This window comes from Cyprinus carpio, chromosome A7 (assembly GCF_018340385.1).
Source record: "Cyprinus carpio isolate SPL01 chromosome A7, ASM1834038v1, whole genome shotgun sequence".
Lineage (NCBI taxonomy): Eukaryota > Metazoa > Chordata > Actinopteri > Cypriniformes > Cyprinidae > Cyprinus > Cyprinus carpio.
In genome coordinates this window covers 42,422,107-42,428,845 of record NC_056578.1, presented here as the reverse complement: position 1 = coordinate 42,428,845, position 6,739 = coordinate 42,422,107, and the positions used below count along the sequence as shown (strand labels likewise).

The window sequence follows — 6,739 nt, the reverse complement described above, 5'->3', positions numbered from 1 at the left end:
GTTTACAAATATCAGTTTGCAAACATTTTAGGCAGCATAATTAACCCACTTATTTGCCACAGCTTACTAACGGGGAAAATGTCAACATGCTCGAAGCTTCGCACAAAAAAAAAAAAAAAAAAAAAAAAATAAAACCAAAAAAAAAAAAAAAAAAAATAATATATATAATTTATATATATATATCTATATATATATATATATATATCTTATATGATATATATACAGGTAGCAGACACAAAAGTGGAAAACTTAACTATTTTTAATGTTTCTTGAAAGAAGTTTCTTGTCTGCTAATCAAGCCTGCATTTATTTGATCCAAAGATTACAGAAAAAAAACAGTAATATTATGGTGAAAGTTCATAACAACTTAAAATAAAGTTGTTTCCCCTATTGAAATAACTCAAAACTAATTTATTCCTGTGGATGCAAAGAGCTTAATTTTTCAGCCATCATTTAAAAACCTACTCCCAGGCTTCAGTGCAACATGTAACATCCATCTATCACATGATCATTTAGAAATCATTTTTTTTTTTTTTTACTTTTTATTCATCAAAGTATCCTAAAAAATTATCACAATTTTGATGAATAAAAGGTTAAAAAGAACTGCATTTATGTCAAAAAAAAAAAATCTAATCATATATATTCTAATAATCTATTTGTCTTTACAATACGTTGATCAATTTTAACACATCCTGGCTGAATAAAGGTCTTTGATTTTATTTACAAAAAAAAGAAAGAAAAAGAAAATTACTGACCCCAAAATTACTGACAGTAGTGTAATTGTATATTAAAAAATATTTATATTTTAAAAAACTGCTTAGCTTCTTTTTTTATTTTTTTTGTTACTTTTTATTAATCAAATATCCGAAAAAAGTATCACATGTTCTGAAAAAAATATTAAGCAGAGAACTGTTTCCAACTTTGATAATGACTCATCATATTAGAATGATTTTCTAAAGGATCATGTGGATAATGATCCTAAACATCAAGCCTTTCATCCAACCCGAAATAAATGATAATTTAAAGTATAATCAATTATAAAAAACAATTATTTTAAATTGTTAATAAATATATCACAATATTACCTGTTTTTCTGTGTTATTTTTGATCAAATAAATGCAGGCTTGTTGATGAGCAGAGAAACTTCTTTCAAAAACATAAAAATAGTAATGTTTCCAAAACTTTTGGTCTGAGACTGTATGTATATATGACCCCAATTGACTTTTCATTAGTTAAAAAAAAAGGGTTCCCTTCAATCTACAGAGGAATAAAATTTGGTGACTGTTGCCGTACAATATCTAGTTAACATACACAAAAAACTGGGGCTTGAATTCGGGTTGTCTCTGAAGGTGTGTAATTTGTTGTTTTTTTTAATTAATCTGTTCTTTGGGGCCCAATTGAAAAGGAATGGGAAATGCAAAAAACTTTTTTTTTTTTTTTTTTCATATTGTCCAAACAAAAAAAAAAAAAAAACTGCAATAAATACAACATAAATCTGAAAATTTTCACACAGAAAATAAGGCCTTGGTACTTGAGCACAAATGCAATGTAGAAAACACATGCTCACACACACACAAACACACAGGTATGCCACAGAGAGCATTTGTATAAAAATTTGGCAAAATAAGATTTGGTCAAATAAAACAAGCCACACATGCAGAAAAAAAAGATATAAAGGGTGACACCTAATGCGCGCACAAACACAGACACACACACACACACACACAAACAAAGACACTTACACTCACACACAGACACTCACACAGAGACCATCACACAGGCTCTCTCTCACCTCTCACTCTCACTTCACACACTCTCTCCATCGCTCTCTTTCTCACACACACACACACACACACACACACACACACACACACAAAGAAAAACACACACACACACCCACACACACTCACACAGAGACCCACGCACGACATGCTCTCTCTTGTGCCCTCTCTCACACTTCTCACTCTCCTCTCTCTCTCTCTCACACACACCAACCACAATCACACAGAGACACAGGCACACATGCTCCCTCTCTCCACTCTCGCTCTCACCTCACACACACACAACCACACACACACACACACACACACACAGTCACACGCACGCACACACACACGCACACACACAAAGACACTTACACTCACACAGAGACACACACACACACCACACACACAAGACACTTACACTTTCACACAGAGACACAAACACCCACACAACACACACACACACAAAGACACTTACACAACACCACAACACATCACACAGAGACCCACGCACACATGCTCTCTACACACACCTCTCTCACTCTCACTCTCTCTCTCTCTCTCACACACACACACACACTCACACAGAGACACAGGCACACATGCTCCCCTCTCCTCACACTCTCGCTCTCACTCACCCACACACACACACACACACACACACACACGCACAGCACACACACATGCACTACACCCACAAAGACACTTACACTCACACAGAGACACACACACACACACACACACACACACACCACCCACACCACACACAACACACAAAGACACTTACACTCACACAGAGACACACACCACACACCACACACACACACACACACACACACACACACACAGAGCCACACACACTCACTTACACACACAACACAACACACACACACACACCACACACACACACACACACACAAAGACACTTACACTCACACAGAGACACTCACACACATGCTTCTCTCCCCTCACCTCACTCACAAAATGTGTGTGGATGAGTATTTATGTGTTTTACACCATGTATTTTACCAATATTTTTTGGTAGTTTGTTATTGCTTTTGTTGATGTTCAGTGTTTACAGAATGTGATTGTAAAAAAAAAAAAAATTGTTGTAGGCCTATACTTTTACTCCTGTTTATTTATGGATATTGCTGTCGGTTATTTACACTTTTTTTTTTATTTTGTTTACATTCTCAAGGTATTTTTTTTATTTTTTTTTAACATTTGAATCATTACAATGTTCAATAATATGCAACTACAGTCTGTCTCTGAGTTTTGGTCCTTTAGGGTGACTTTAGGTGGCTTTAGGAGCAGTTGGCCACATCCAGTAAAAGAATGGGCTTTCAAAGGCCCTCCTGCTGGTCAAAAAAAGTTATTGCTTAAAAAACTAATCTCATTAGTTTTTTTTTTTTCACGATCCTCCAGATGGCAGAATTTCGTCTACACCTAACACCTAGATGCAATATCCAGAAACACTTTAAATGAAATTTAGATAATAATTTAAAGTGATTTTGGCATAAAAAAAATGATATTTCACAATGCAGCTAAGGGTGTAGTTGCAGATTTTTGTGGCAATAGGTAACAAAAAGTACTTCAATCTCCCAAACACAGCATGAACGGCATAGATGAGGAGTAAACAAAAAAAAAAAAACATATATTATTTGTATTATTGAAAATGTATATATTTTTCTACAATAAAGCTAAAGCTTTCAATTTTTTTTTTCGGTCATATTGACCCCAAAGACAAGATTGATAAACAGGAAATGAGGACCATTTGAGGGTTAAATATGCCTTAAGTGTATGTGAACGTGAATTTCAGTATTAAGTTGGAACTGGTATCTGGTTTGACCCCTTGTCTGGTCAGTCATTGCAGGCCTGGATGTCCTCATATGCATGTTAATCAATGAGGGGGGAAATGAGCGAAAAATATCAAGAGAATAAATGAAAGAAAGAGATTAAAGTAGTATTTAAATCAAATGCAAGCATGCTTTGTAAAACAATGGGAATGAAATTTACTGTTATATAAGTTGAAAATTATATGACAAGAGCAACAGTGCCACCTGCACACAAGTGAAATCTAATGTTCTCTGTGCCTATGATTTCCATAAATTAAGAGTTGTGTGTTGTTGTTGTCTTTTATTTGCATGTGTCATTAGATTTGTGTGCTTAGCACTCCTGACACAACAGATACTAATGATGATGCAGAATATGTTCAAAGTTTGTGAAAATATTGTTTAGTTTTGGGATGCAGAAACGTGCTGTTGGTCACTGACAGTATCAAAGCTGAAAGAAAATGAAAACAAAAATGCAAATGTTGAGGTGGATTTTTCCCGTGAAGCTGCTGTAGAAACACAGTACTTTATTACTGAACAGACTCCAGTCTCTAACACATTCAAAATTAACACACTTTCCAGAGATTACACAAAGACCAACACATGAAAAGAAAAAGGGAAAAACGTGAATGAGAAGAAGATTTGTTTAATGATGTTGATGCTGGATGAGAGCAGATATAATAATCAGTTTAGTTTAAAGCTGAAGACAGAAAGATCAGACTCAGGACAGAGACACACAACCTCTAAAGTAAGAATAACTTTAAATTATTTAACTAGAATTACACTTTGAGATATTAACATTGTCCAAATAAGTGTGTACAGTGAATTTATGTTCCTGTTAAGGATGATTTTTAATTGTCACTGAAATCATGTTTTTACACCAAAATGATCAGTGAATATTTACATCTGAGTTTATTTATATATTTTCTCTTCAGAAATGGATCAAACTCTATATTTCATTCTTCCTCTCATTGGTGAGTGTGGTTTGTGGTTTTATTTATGGATTTATAGTTATATTAGGTTTTTGATCCTGTTATGAAAAGCATTAAAGCAGTGGTCTCTCTTTCACAGCTCTCTGCTCCGTATCTGAATGTATTCAGCGTCAGTATCACTTTATAATGAGAGGAAGACCTGGACCGAAGCTCAGAGATACTGCAGAGAGAATTACACAGATCTGGCCACCGCTGACAACATGAACGACACGAACGAGCTGAAGAAGAGTGTGAATGATGGAAGTGTTCAGTATGTCTGGATTGGGCTGCAGAGGACGGATCGTGATAAATGGCAGGGTCGTCAGGTGAACCTGCGCCTCTATCCTGAACTGGGCTCCTGGACAACCAGAAGGCAGCTTTTGTGGTATGATGAAAAATGGACAATTTGAGGATTTGTCATGTACTGATGCCCAAACCTTTCATCTGCAACAACAGTGAGTGCAGCTATTTAAAACTCACAACACCTGTTAATTTATAGATGTTATATTTAAATTTTCAGTTTATTGTAATTTTTTATTCATTTCTAAATGAATAATCTACTGTCCAAGTAAATGTTTCTGGGACTAGTCAACATTTTAGCTGCAGTGTAACAATGTCCTCTGTTTGACGATTCTCCTCATCCGACTCTTTGTGTCCTGAATCCAGTTTTCCTAGAGAGACTACAGTATAAGGAAACATATGGACCAAACAGAAAGAGCTTTATAATAATCATGATGTTCCCCAGATGTTACTTCATGATAAATATGTTACATCTTTAAAATAATCCTAATATATTGTGAATATTCAATATCACTAGCTGTAGAAGCGGTTTCAAGTTGTTTATGATGTTTCCACCGCTGCTCCTGTTCACATCCAAACCATAAAACAACATAAGGAACAATGAACAAACTGATTCATCATCCTCTTTTTTTTCGTCTTCTTCTTCTTTTTTTCTTAAAGCGAACACAGGACTCGTCTTTATTAATCAGATTGAAGAGAGTGGAGAGACGCTCAGAGTTACTGCAGACACGACAGAATCACATTGATCTGGTCAGTGTTGAGAAAACCAGAATGAGAATCAACGGTTCAGAAGATCATTATTGATTTATCCATTTATCTGGATCACATGTCTGGATCGTCTGTTTCAGAGACTCATGCAGTGGTCAGATCAGAGTGACTCCTCATTCAGAGACTGGGACACTAATCAACCTGATATTTGGGGAGGTATGAAACTGTACAGTTGTTAATGCTCAGGGAAAATGGAACGACATCTCTTGCACCAATCAAATATCCTTTTGTGTGTCATGAAGGTGAGTAGATCCTCACAAAACACACACACTCCATCATCACCTCCAATCTCTCTTAAAGTTCACTCTACATGTCTTGACATGACAGATTCATCCCCAGTGTTTGTTCTGCATGTTGTGTTTTTGATCAGTCTCTTCCTAGTTTCTGCTTGTGCTTTGTTTGGTTTCCAGATAAACTGATTTGTGATCAGAGAGAATCTGACGTGGTCTGAAGCTCTGAGATACTGCAGACAGAATCATGTGGATCTGGGTCTCGGTTCATTCAGAAGAGATTCAGCGTCGTGTGATGAACGTGGTTAAACGAGCGTCTACTGCGGAGGGGTGGTTGGGTTTACACAAACTATGCATCATGAACATGTGGCTCTGGTGAGTGGAGAGACTGTGTGGCTATCAGAACTGGGCCTCCAGGGAACGGAACGAAACCGGAAAACTGCAGACTTGAGAAGAGAAAAGGAGCAGTCCAGTCTGGAGAGAGATCAGCGCTGGATCAGCCCTTCCTGAGACTCACAAACTCAACCTTTATCTGCAGCAGATATTAAGAGCGAAGAATCTTTTTCTCTCTCTCGTTCTCTGATTTATTTTCTGTTTGTTCAGAATAAATTTGCTTATTGTGCTTTAAAATTTGCCAGAAATCGTTTTTTAAATTTCTGTATTTTAATTAATGTGCTCTTAACAGCAATGTTTAATATTTTCATGTCTAAAACACCAACCATAATATATGTCTGTGTTTTAAGAATCTCTCTGTTATATCTGGGGTGGTCTCTTTTTTTGTTTTGCACTATTCATTTATTAGAAATGACTGGGTTGGATGTTTCGTTCTGTGAGCAGCAGCTCTTCAGAGAAATGTTCTTTGTTTCTCAGCAGAA

General features: G+C 36.1%; 1 pseudogene; it reads left to right on the top strand.

Annotated features, from left to right (window-relative positions):
- The first annotated feature begins 4,532 nt into the window (after positions 1–4,532).
- On the top strand, positions 4,533–6,412 carry LOC122134159 (annotated as a pseudogene).
- Positions 6,413–6,739: the final 327 nt, after the last annotated feature.